The 14,056-nt window shown below is 41.5% G+C and overlaps 1 protein-coding gene across 1 annotated transcript in view; it reads left to right on the forward strand.

The window, feature by feature from the left end:
• Nucleotides 1-14,056, forward strand: part of JCAD (junctional cadherin 5 associated) — a 160,531-nt gene that overhangs the window by 19,273 nt on the left and 127,202 nt on the right. The gene's annotated exons all lie outside the window — the stretch shown is intronic.

Consider the following 14,056-nt stretch of genomic DNA (forward strand, 5'->3'; position numbering starts at 1 on the left):
TAATACGCATGAATTCATTAACATAAAAAATATTATGCATGTGAGTTATTGAAGGAGTCACAACATTTTTATGAAGTTTCCTTTAAAATTAGTCAACCATAATTCTTGCTTTGCATTTTTACATACAGTAGCATAAAACCAATACTTGGAGAATTGCCCTAAGCTCTTATCCCATACTACAAAATCTCTCCTACCTATAAAGGGAGCTATTTTAGTAATAGAGCATGGACAGTATATACAATAGAGAATTGGTGTGAAAATAATGCCCAATTATACAAGTAAGTGCCAAACTATTAATTGAGATGCATATATACGGTATATACACAGTGGGGAAAATAAGTACCGTATTTGATAGATGATTTTTTAAATATTACATTTCATTTTATTGCATGAAGTAAGTATTTGATCACCCAGCAATAATTCTGGCTCTCACAGACCTGTTGTCATGCTGCTGCAATGCAGGTAGTTGCAGACTTCACTAGATGGCAGTAGAGAGGAAGCAGGTCTGCACCTAACAGAAGGGACCTGCAGTCCAGCAGTGAGGCTACCACAGGTGGCAGTAGAAGAGTCAAAACAAGCGGGGTCAAATCCTAGACTGTAGCGCAGTACCAAAGGAAAAAACAAACTCAAGGTCAGAGACAAGCCAGGGGGTCAGTAACAGTCAGGAACAGATAAGCCAAAAGACAAATGACAGAAACAGGTCAGGAAACACGCCAAGTCAAACCAGGGAGTCTGCGCACTAAAGGGAAACATTGAGTCAAGACGGGAACAGGGGAAAACAGACACGGGTTCAGACAGCAAATGCAGCAGGACAAATCGGAGCAATCAGAGTCAGCTTACAGCAGCACAGGCAGAAACTATAACTGACATCATCTGCAGGACATACCTTAGACCAGACTGAGGCTGAGAAAAGTTAACCCCTGACATGATCAGACAGGGAAAAGGGAAGACAGGACTCAAAACCCGGTCTGGATCATGACACCTGTTAGTTTTTCTTTAAAAATCCCTCCTACTCTGCACTCATTACCTGTATTAATTGCACCTGTTTGAACTTAACTTGTAAAAAAGACACCTATCCACACACTGAATCAATCACACTCCAACCTCTCCACCATGGCCAAGACCAAAGAGCTATCTAAGGACACCAGGGACAAAATTGTAGACCTACGCAAGGCTGTGATAGGTTACAAGACAATAGGCAAGCAGTTTGGTGAGAAGGCAACAATTGTTGGTGCAATTATTAAAAAATGGAAAAAACACAAGATGGCTATCAATCTTCCTTGGTCTGTGGCTCCATGCCAGATCTCGCCTCATGGGGTAAGGATGATTCTCTCGCCAGCACATGTCCAGGCCCATTTGAAGTTTGCCCAAATTTTTATTATCAACTCCACTTGCCATCTTTGGAGGAAGAACAAGGATGAGTACAACCCCAAAAAACACCGTCCCAACCGTGAAGCTTGGTGGTGGAAACATCATACTTTGGGGGTGCTTTTCTGAAAAGGCGACAGGACGACTGCACCGTATTGAAGGGAGGATAGATGGAGTCATATATCTTAAGATTTTGGCCAACAACCACCTCTTCTCAGTAAGAGCATTGAAGATGGGTCTTGGCTGTGTCTTCCAGCATGACAATGACCCGAAACATATACAGCAGGATTTCAAGGTCCTGGAGTGGCATCGCCAGTCTCCAGACCCGAATACAATAAAGAATCTTTGGTGGGAGCTGAAACTCAATGTTGCCCAGCAACAGCCCCAAAACCTGAAAGATTTGGAGAAGATGTGTATAGAGGAGGGGGCCAAAATCCCTGCTGCAGTGTATGCAAACTTGGTCAAGAACTACAGGAAACGTCTGACCTCTGTAAATGCAGCAAAGGTTTTGGTACCAAATATTAAGTTCTGTTTTTCTATTTTATAAAATATTTATTTCATTAAATAAAATGCAAATTAATTATGTAAAAATCATACAATGTGATTTTGTGGATTTTTTTTATATTCTGTCTCTCACAGTTGAAGTGTATATACGATAAAAATTACAGACCCCTCCATTCTTTGTAGGTGGGAAAACTTGCAAAATTGGCAGTGTATTATATACACATATATATATATATATATATATATATATATATATATATATATATTGACATTTCTTCTCCAGTGCATAGTATAAAGCTGCTGGCCATAAGTAAAAGTAATAAATAAGCTTATTAAGAAATTCTAGTTTTGTCTCTTTGCTCTATAATGATCCAGAAAATAAAGTATGGTAATAATATAGCTTCAAAATCCCATAAAAAATTTTGTCCCGAGGGGTGATGATTAGTACATTATTCACGGTTTTGCTCCCAGCTACCCTGGGAAACAGCTGAATTTGCAAGAGGAAGTTGCAGCCAGACAGGCATTTTCCCCTACAGTGCCCATTGTAGTATCATTGTACATCAGGGGACTGCAACTTTTTTTGTATGATGTAGCGATAAAAAAAAAAAAATCAAATCTGAAGTACTCATTGTGCTGTGCAGTATGAAAACCGTGTAACTCTGTGAAGGTTTATTCACATTGGCCGGATATTCAGTAGAATTTATTAAAAGAAAATCCATCTCATATTACAGTGCCAGGCACTTAACTGTGTTCGCTCATAGACATACCGTACATTAGTCACACAATTTAACATTACACAAACATGTATAAAATAGGCACACTCATTTACACGTTACACATGTATATACAATACAAGCATACGTAAAATATATGCACACATATGTAAAAAATAGCATAAATGGCATAAACATATTTTTCTGTAATTTTTTATTTATATACTAAAGAATAAGAAAAATCCACAATGGGAAAAAAGAAAGTAGCTTGATGCAATGTAATCATTTTTCCAATCTCAATTTTGGTATTGTATTGTTCAAACAGCAATAACAATATTCTTTCTTTTCACCTTGCCACATCCATAGCCATAACTTTTTCATTATCTTGTAAATATGGGTAGGCATTGTTACTTGGGAAGTGCTATAGTTTTTTTTAGACCTCATTTTGCCATAATTTTAAGTAAGCATAACAGTTCTATTAAATTTTATTTCAGATTATCTTAAAAAAATATATAATTGTGCTATTTTTATTCGTGCCATTTACCACTATTCACACCATTGTTTTGATTACCAGTATGCCAAATATACAGTGGCATGTAAACGTTTGGGCACCCCTGGTCAAAAATACTGTTAAAATTAGGTTAAAGATGAAATATTTCCTTTTGAATTTTAGGCAAAGAAATATATATATATATATATATATATATATATATATATATATATATATATATATTTTCATCTTTTACATTTTAAAAACTACAAAAAGAACAATGGGTCGATGCTTAACGTTTGGTGAGATATTCTTTTCCTGAAATCCTGTGCCCTTTTTCCTTCACACATACCTTTGATCATTGATGCCAAAGGGTTCATCGGTTCACAGGACTTGTTTCCAAAAAGCATCAGGATTGTTTAGATGTTCTTTTGCATACTTCTGATGCTGAATTTTATGGTGGGGATGCAGGAGAGGTTTTCTTCTTATGACTCTTCCATGAAGGCCATATTTGTGCAGGTGTCTCTGAAAAGTAGAACAATGTACCACAACTCCAGAGTCTGCTAAATCTTTCAGAAGGTCTTTTGCAGTCAAGTGTGGGTTCTGATTTGCCTGTGTAGCAATCATACAAGCTGCCCTCACTGAAATTTTGCTTGGCCTTCCAGACCTTATCTTGACCTCCAATGTTCCTGTTAACTGCCATTTCTTAATTACAATTTGAACTGAGGAAAGGGCAGCTTAAAAATGCTTTGCTATCTTCTTAGAGCCTTCTGCTTTGTGGGCTGCCACCATTTTTATTTTCAGAGTGCTAGACAGCTGCTTAGAAGAACCCATGGCTGCTGTTTTTGGCACAAGGTTAGAGGAGGCCAAGTTTTTAAGAAATCTGGAGAATTTGCATCACCTGGCCTTTCCTAATGATGATAGTGACCAAGCCATAACCCTAACAGGCTAATTAAGGTCTGAAACCTTGGTCAAAATTATCTGACCTCACAAATTTCCAAGGGTGCCCAAACTTTTGCATTGGCCCATTTTCATTTATGTAATTTTTAAAATGTAGAAAATGACTATATATTTTTCCCCTAAAATACAAACGAAATGTGTAATCTTTCACTTTAGGCCTTTTAGAGATAATTTAATCTTCATCTTGCTTAACTGTTCACAATAACAGTAATTTTGACCAGGGGTGCCCAAAATTTTACATGCCACTGTGTCAATGCTATTTGCTTTTTTGCAACATTATTTGAAAACCTTTATTGCAAAAAAAGTCTTTATTGTAATAGATTTTTTTTACTCAATAATGCACTGCCTCGCAGAGTCATGTGGGTATATATTGTGCCTTTAAAAGTATTCATACCCCATAAATATTTCCATATTTTCTCACATTACACCCACAAACGTAATGTATTTTATTGGGCTCTTATGTGATATACCAACACAATGTAGCAAATATTTGTGGTGTGATGGAAATGATACATGGTTTTCGTATTATTTTAAAAATATAAATCTGAAAACCTTGATGTGCGTTTGTATTCTGCCCTCTGTAGTTTCATACCCTTAAAAAAAATCCTGAGTGACCAATTGCCTCCATTAAGTGGACTCGACCTGTGTGTCATTTATTCTCAGTATAACTACAGCTGTTCTGTGAAGGCCTCAGAAGTTTGTTGGAGAACATTAGGGATCAAACAGCATCATGAAAACCAAGGAACACACCAGACAGTTCTGGGATAAAGTTGTGAAGAAGAATAAAACAGGGATAGGTTATTAGAAAATGTTCCAAGCTCTGAACATCTCACGTTGCACTGTTCAATCTGTTATCTAAAAATGGAAGGAGTATTGCACAAGTGAAAACCTACGAACACATGGTCCTCCACCTAAATTGGCATCCCAAGCAAGGAGAGCACTAAATAGAGAATCAGCCAAAAGACACATGGTCGCTCTGGAGGAGCTGCCGAGATCCACAGATCAGATGGGGGAATCTGTCTATAGGACAACTATTAGTTGTATACTCCACAAATATGGCCTTTATGGAAGATTGGTAAGAAGAAAGCCATTTCTGAAAGCAAGCCATAAAGATGTCCCGCTTGTAAAAAGCCATGTAGGGGAAACATTAAGCATGTGGAAGAAGGTGCCCTGGTCAGATGAGACCAAAGTAGAACCATTTTAGCTAAATGCAAAATGTTATGCTTGGCGGAAAACTAAGACTGCACATCACCCTGAAAACAGGTACAGCATTGCGATCACGGGGGCTGATGCTGAGCGCCACCAGGATTGGGTGCGGGAGTTGGCTCTGTGTGAGAGCTGACACCCTGCAGCAATGCCTATGATCAGTGCTAGCACCAATCATGGGCGTTTAACTCCTCTTAAGCCACTGTCAATAGTGACAGCGACATCAAGGAGTTCGCACAGGGAGTGAGCTCCCTGTGTGCTTTCATCAGGACAATACGATGCGATCTCATAGTGCTGATGGTCTCCATTGTCACCCCCGGCCGCAAGATGGTCATGGGGTCTTTCCTTCAGGGAAGGTGACCTGTGAGTACATGCTGAGAGCAGGAGCTGACATGCCTCTTTCCCTGCCTGTCAGACGCTGCTCTGGTGCTCTGCAGTACAGAAGCATTGCAAAGTATCAGATCAGCGATTTGTCACAATACCATGATGTCCCATCCTGGGACAATGTAAAAAGTTAAAAAATATATTAAAAAGTGTAAAAATGTAAAAAAACAACAAAAAAACAAAAATAAAGAACAAAAAAAACCCCACATATTTGGAATCACCACGTCCAGAACGACCCGCTCTATAAAACTTTCCCACTAGTTAACCCTTTCAGTGAACACTATAAAAAAAAAGAGGCAAAAAATAATGCTTTATCATCATATCGCCGAATAAAAAGTGCAATAACACGCAATGAAAAAGACAAATGTAAATAAAAATGGTACCGCTGAAAATGTCATCTTGTCCCGCAAAAAAAAAAAAAAGCTTCATCAGCGGAAAAATAAAAAAGTTATAGCTCTCAGAATAAAGCGATGCAAAAATAATTATTTTTTCTATAAAATAGTTTTTATTGTGTGAAAGCTCCAAAGCATAAAAAAGATGTAAATGAGGTATCGCTGTAATCATACCGACCCGAAGAATAAAGCTGCCTTATCAATTTTACCACACGCAGAACTGTATTGCTGGTTTTTGTTCATTCTACCTCACAAAAATCGGAATAGAAAGCGATCAAAAAATGTCATGTGCCCTAAAATGGAACCAATAAAAACGCCAACTTATCCCTCAATAAACAAGCCCTCATATGACTATGTCGGCAAAAATATGGTAAAATTACAGCTGTTTAAAATGGCAATGTAAAAACTAGTTTTTGCAATAAAAAGCGTCTTTTAGAATGTGACAGCAGCCAAACATAAAACCCAATATAAATTTGGTATTGTTGTGATTGCACCCACCTGAAGAATAATGTCACCGAATCATTTATACCGCACGAAGAACAGCGTAAAAAATAAATTAAACCAATTCTTCGGAAGAAAAAATTAGATCAGCAAACTGAATTTCAATATAAAATTCTTCTTTATTTCATTCATTAAAAAAACGTGGTCCAGACAAATTGTAAAATCATGTAGCATTCTTACGCATTTCTGGCCATAGCCCTTAGTCGTAGAATAAGATATTCTACGACTAAGGGCTACGGCCAGAAACACGTAAGAATGCTACATGATTTTACAATTTTTCTGGACCACTTTTTTTAATGAATATAATAATGAAGAATTTTTTTATTGAAATTCAGTTTGCTGATCTAATTCTTTCTTCCAATTTATCCGAGGGTCAAACGGAATCTGGATCCTAACTGCATTATCAGAGGCTACCTAACGCATAACACACGGTGAGGCACTATTCCCTTTCTTTTGTTAGTTTTTCTCAATTACACCAATTCTTTACCTGCTGTTGATTTTTTTATGCTGCCTCCCAAAGATCGGCTCAGTGCACATTTATCTTGCACTCTACGCTGTACGCTGATCCATGTAAATCTCTGAAATACATGATTCGGATGGAACCTCTGGCGGAAGATTCCCTATAATGAGACTGATGGAGGCACTATGGAAGCCCTCTGACCTTTGATTCGGTGGTGTCTGTCTTTTTAGGCGAGTATGACAGAGCAGTCGACCACAGTTTTGTGCACTTCTGAAAAGAGGGACAGCGCTGAACAGAGGCCAGATGGAATCTAGAGTAACTCTGCTGCTTCATTACAGTGACATGGTTCCCTCTAGAGTTTCATCTAAATCATGTCACCCAGAGATTTAGATGGAAACCCCAAAGTATGTGCTCAGCGTAGAGTGCTGGATAAATGTGATCCTAAATGTTATGTAAAATGTTCCCAATAAAACTCAATCCACATAAAAAGCAAGTCCCCACTCAGGTCCATCATCTGGTAACAGAAATATAGGGGCTTCCACATTACTGGTAGCACAAAGGCCCTTGAAAAGCAAAATAGCTCCTTGCCCCCCAAAGGAAATTTAGCAAATTCTGTGCTCCCAAATCCAAATGCCCCTTCTGAGCCCAAGTGTTTCTAAACCATATTTACTGCACATCCGCCCCCTATTGATTCAAATAAGGGGTGGAGGTGCAGTAACTGATTGCAGCCACTCAAAGGAGCTGTACAGCTCCGCAACTGATCAATTCTGGCCACCGCCGACCCCGGGAAGAACAGATCCGCAGGGGTGCCGGGTGCCGCATCCTAACCAATCAGGTACATTATAAGGATAGGCCATTAATGTTAAAGTCGCTTTAATCTATTTATATATTTTTTTTTAGATGGCTTTTTAAAATGTACATTCACTTTCAGGGATATTGACATTCAGCTTACAAATATTTAGTCCCTTATGATTACAAAAACAGTGCTGGGGTCTGTTTCCTGTACACATTATGTCCCCTTTAATAATTTCCTGGCGTGCCCTAATTCTTTTCTAGCTTGTGACAAGTCTACTTTCTGTAAATAGCTATTTAAACTGATTGCATTTCAATGACATATTTTGGCATGAGCCCTCCACATTGTGCTGGATTGTTTTTTTTACCACAAAAAAGTTTTCAGTTTTAATGAACTTGGCCGGGGTCCATCCTAATTAATCCTGAGGGACTTAGAAGGCTGGGGCACCACTGCAGGAAATAATTGTTCTCTTGTTATTTTATTATGGAAACTGTTGTCGAAAAATAAGGATTGTATCCCTAATTTTGTTGGGGCGGTCAACAAGCACCAATTTATTTAGATTTCCACCTTAGAAATGGAAAAGATTATCTCATTTGTTGAAAATCCTATTCACTATTGTGCGTTGTTTCTTGACGCCTTGTATTTGTGGGTCAGTGAAGGAAGCCGATTCGCTTGGTCCATCCTCATAGAAAATTACTTTGTGCCATTCTTGTGGTCACTGTTATTCCCAGAGATCATACTATATAGCATGTCATTTGCAAAAGAATCCATATTACCCCTTCATGACCAGACGAATTTCCATTTTTTTTACACTTCCAGTTTTTCCTCCCTTTTTTGCAAGATCCATATCTTTTTTTATTTTTCCATCGCCACCTTCATTATGTTTTTTTTTAAAAACAACAAATTGTATTTTTGAATGACCCCATTCACTTTACAATTTCTTGTGATAAAAATGGGAAAACAAAATCCAAGTGGGGTGACTTAGTGGAAATATATATAATTTTTTCTTTCAGAGCATTGTAAAAAAATACATATTTTTTTTTGTTTGTGTTGCTATTTTCTGAGATCGGTAATATTTCTATTCTTCCTTTGATGAACCTGTTGTGACGCTAGTCACTTCTTATTTCAAAGCCGTGAGTCAGAGTGGTCAGGAAGTACAAGGTGAGAAGTCAGGAGGGTATGTCATAAACAGAAGGAAAAGACAAAAGCCTAGTCAGGTAACGTTCCGAGGTCAGAGTAAAGTCCAAGGTCAGGCAACAGATCAAACATATAGCTGCTCAGTTAAGTAGCATGGCAATTACCTGGGATAATGAACACCTGAGACAGCCGACACCCCCCAGTCACAGATTGGCTAGTCGAGTTGTCAATAAACACCCTGACAGCTCAGCACGCCCCTGAACCAGACTGGACGATCATGCTGTCAATCAAAGTACTGACAGCTTCAGCACGCCCCTGTACCACACTGGACGGCCGAGCAGTCAGTAACTGCATCCCATACACCCTGGGGGGTGGAACTGTAACACCTGTAGTTTATATTCATAACATTGTGGGGCATATACAAAGTCTTGATTGTCGACAGAAAAACAGCAATTCTAGTCTTCGGATTTTTTTTTTTCATTTCAGCTTTTAATTTTTATGATTAATATGTTTATATTAATTAGTTTAGGTAATTTCTCATGCCATAATACCAAATGTGTTATATTATTTTTTAGTTTTTATACTTTGCTCTATAAAGGGCAGGTGATTTTTTTGTGGTTTTTTTTTAGACTTTTTAAAATATATTTTTTTATGTGTCTCACATTTGTAATTAGTTCTCTTAGTAAACTTGATCTTGCAATTGCTTGATCACATATTTAATACAGTCCACTACAGTAGTAGTACAGTGTATTGACAAACTGACAACTTTCTACTCCTATGGATGGGCTTCATAGAAGTTATAACATGGCAGACACATTTGCATACCTCCCAACCGTCCCGGATCCCGCAGGACTGTCCTGATTTTGACAGTCAGCCCCGGGCAGGCAGGGCCGGACTGGCCATTGGGCATTTCTGGCAAATGCCAGAAGGGCCGGTCCCTGTAGTGGGCCACTCGATCTGTTGACCCCCTTCAATCTGTCAGCCGGCGTTCTGTTTTCTGCAGCCAGCACACTAGGCAGCATCAGCTTGCCTTGTGCACACGATCACGCTGCACTTCCAAAATCACCGCTGCCGACAGGATGAAGTGGATGGCCGCGGTCTGATGACCTGATCACCAGCTGCGGTGAGGTAACAGACACAGGGCATGAGGAGGGGGAGAGGCGCGCTCTGCTCTTCTGTGCTGCCCCGACCCTGCCACTTAATGCAACCGCTTGTTGTCAGGAGTCAGGACATCAGACCGCCCACTTCCTCCTGTCCAGCAAGGCGGCAGGGACAGAATGGATTTATGAGCTGCTGCTGATAACCTTGCCCTGCGTGCACAGAGCAAAAGCACAAAAGCCCCGGAGTTGTACCTGGAGCTAGCAAAGAAGTAACAGGCAAGCGTTAATAGAATTAAGAAAAAAAAAAGCTGTGTCCACTCTTCTTCCATGGCGCTATCTCAAAAGAAAACCACCATTCCTGTGAACTATAACTCCCACTCAGCATGCCATAGGAGCTGCTGTACATGCTGGGAGTTATAGTTCTCCTCAAAAGCAGGGATAATAGTCAACTATGGGATCTTAAAGGAAATCTGATGGCTGAGGGTATGTTTCCATGTGGCGTACTTGCTGTGGATTGGATGCAGCGGTCAGATGTTACAGCATAGTGGATGGGATTTTATGAAATCCCGTCTCCACTATGCATGTAGGGATGCCTCTGGCTTCCCTGCGGGGACGAACATGCGGCGTGTCTCTCCAGACCGCACCATGTCTATTTATCTTACGGAGACGCTCAGTCTCCACAAGATAAATCTCACCGTTCTATGTACAGGATGCAGTGATTCCGCACGGTTAATGACCACTTGCAGAATCACCGCGCGTATTAAAGCTGGCACCGCTTTGGACGGGGCGGGTGTCCACTGCATCCAAAGCGCTTGGAATATGCCACGTGGAAACATAGCCTTATGCATCCACAGGCTGCATGTATCAGATATTGGCTGTATGATTCGAGAAAGGTATGGTTGACTCTGAAATGCTGCTGTGTTTCAGGCTAAAAGCTGCCGAGGACCAAGGCATACCGGTCTTAGATTATACAGACGATGCCGAATATGTGCTGCCCATGGGTCACACAGCAAGTATCAGCGGTCAGGTTCACTTTAAAGGGTTTGCTCAGTGCTGCTTTCTTCTGCATTGGGAGGTGAGCAGCGGTGAAGACATAGTGTACAAATACCCAACGGGACAGATGCATGAATGGCAGCTATCATGGCCGTGTCTTGGTGGGTATGGTTTCACCACAGGGTATCACCACCACTCAGTTCCCAATGTAGAAATAAATGATGCCGGAGAAACCCTTTAATCCAACTGTATAACAATGACAACTCCAAACAGAAAAATTACTGTTAGTGGTCAATGATTTTTTTTGAGGAAAAGAAAAATGTAAAAAAAAAAAATTAAATTTGATATCTTTCTAATCATATCAAGAGCCAGAATTAAGTTATCTTGTCATTTATACTTCAGTGAGCTTAAAAAAACTAAATTTAGATATACATATATATATACAATATGTACAATTGAAGACTTACACCTCTTCCTCCTCTGCAGTTTGTTGTAAAAGAATACCCACTGCTGCTGCACCCGGCCTCTGTTATTGTCTGCATCTCTGACATCACGGCAATAGCGCTGCAGAGAATTAGCTTCTGAGCTCCTGATTGGCTGCAGCATTAATGACGTGACATGAGAACTGTAGACACTGGATCTGCAGAGTGTCGATAAAGCGCAGTTTGTTTGGGTGTAGTGCTATGTGATGTATCGGATAGCACTCGGCCCAGTGTTACTCTATGGGGCAGAGCAGTTCAGCGATAATTTTCTCATGCTGAATTGGCATGAGAGAACAATGGCAGCATTCTGTAATTGGCAGCGAGATTTGGCTCACTCGCACCCCCATACAAGTCTATGGGTACGAGTGACACAACGCACTGCACTCGGATATCATACCAGTGCAGTCCAAGATATGCCAAGTGTGTGACCCCAGCCTTAGGCTACTTTCACACTAGCGTCGTACGACGCACGACGAATTGCGTCGTTGCGACCTACCGACGCAAGCAGTGAAAGCGCCGCACAACATGGGCAGCGGATGCTGTTTTTCAACGCACTTGCTGCCCCATTGTGATGTGCGGGGAGGCGGGGGTGGAGTTCCGGCCGCGCATGAGCGGTCGGAAAAGACGGTCTCGACGCACCAAAAAATGTTACATGCAACGTTTTTTGGTGGCGACGGACCGACGCAACACGACGCAACCGTCGCACGATGGTTGCGACGTGTGGCAATGCGTCTCACTCAATCGCTAATGCAAGTCTATGGAGAAAAAACATATCCTGCAAGCACTTTTGCAGGATGCGTTTTTTCTACAAAACGACCCATAGCGATGTGCAGTGCACGACGCTAGTGTGAAAGTAGCCTTAGAGCAATAAATAATTCTGAGCTGTAATACTGGCCCTTCTGTGACTGTATGTTATATAGTCGTGTTACACTCACCACATGTCTTGTAACCTACAGGTGCACAAAGATATTATACAGTCACCATGTTACAAGTGGGCCTGTGTACCTTCAAATGCCAGGGCTGAATTTTAGTCCCAGTCCGGCCCTGGTCTGATGCTGCATGTGTGTGTGTGTCTGATGCTGCATGTGTGTGTGTGTCTGATGCTGCATGTGTGTGTGTGTGATGCTGCATGTGTGTGTGTGTCTGATGCTGCATGTGTGTGTGTGTGATGCTGCATGTGTGTGTCTGATGCTGCATGTGTGTGTGTGTGTGATGCTGCATGTGTGTGTGATGCATGTGTGTGTGTGTGAGATGCTGCATGTGTGTGTGTGTGTCATGTGTGTATGAGGTATCTGGTGTGTATGTGATGGCTGCGTGTGTGTGATGGCTAGGTGTGTGTGTGATGGCTGCGTGTGTGTGATGGCTGGGTGTGTGTGATGGCTGGGTGTGTGTGTGTGATGGCTGGGTGTGTGATGGCTGGGTGTGTGTGTGTGATGGCTGGGTGTGTGTGTGTGTGTGTGATGGCTGCGTGTGTGTGATGGCTGCGTGTGTGTGTGATGGCTGCGTGTGTGTGTGTGTGATGGCTGCGTGTGTGTGTGATGGTTGCGTGTGTGTGTGTGATGGCTGCGTGTGTGTGTGTGATGGCTGCGTGTGTGATGCATTTGTGTCAAAGCTGCATGTTTGTGAGCTGCGTTTGTGATGCTGCGTGTGTATGTTTGATACTGCATGTGTGTGTGTGATGCTGCGTGTGTGTGTGATGCTGCGTGTGTGTGAGCTGTGTGCGTGTGTGTGAGCGTGTGTGTGAGCTGCGTGCCTGTATGTCATTATACAGTATGGAGAACTGTGGCCATTATACAGTATGGAGCATCATGTGCAGTCATTATACAGTATGGAGCATCATGTGCAGCCAGTATACAGTATGGACCATCATGTGCAGCCAGTATACAGTATGGAGCATCATGTGCGGTCATTATACAGTATGCAGCATCATGTGCGGTCATTATACAGTATGGAGCATCATGTGCGGTCATTATACAGTATGGAGCATCATGTGCAGTCATTATACAGTATGGAGCATCATGTGCGGTCATTAGACAGTATTGAGCATCATGTGCAGCCAGTATACAGTATGGAGCATCATGTGCGGTCATTATACAGTATGCAGCATCATGTGCGTTCATTATACAGTATGGAGCATCATGTGCGGTCATTATACAGTATGGAGAATCATGTGTGGTCATTATACAGTATGGAGCTGCAGCGCCCCAGAGTTCTGGTCGTTGCAGTACTGTGGCTCCGCCACTATGGGGAGCTATGGTGCGTCCGATGGCACTGAAGGAGTTCATCTGACCAGGTATCACAGACACCAATACATTTCACAGCTGGGCCTCCGGGGGGAGCTAAGGGTGCTATTCATTAGGCCACTCCCCACCATAGTGGGTAAACTGGGGGTCAGGCAGGAAGTTAGTTCAGAAAGCTGACTGGATTGGACGAAGCAACACCTAGTGGCAGAGGGTGTTGTGGAGGAAGAGACAGTAGGGTCTCTGTCAGGGGTGGGATCCTGACAGAGGCTTGGCATTGGAAAGAACGTAACGGGTCTGCGCCAGCTCCGGGAAGCGGCGGGACCCAAGAAA

The sequence above is a fragment of the Ranitomeya variabilis genome, chromosome 6 (assembly GCF_051348905.1).
Source record: "Ranitomeya variabilis isolate aRanVar5 chromosome 6, aRanVar5.hap1, whole genome shotgun sequence".
NCBI lineage: Eukaryota > Metazoa > Chordata > Amphibia > Anura > Dendrobatidae > Ranitomeya > Ranitomeya variabilis.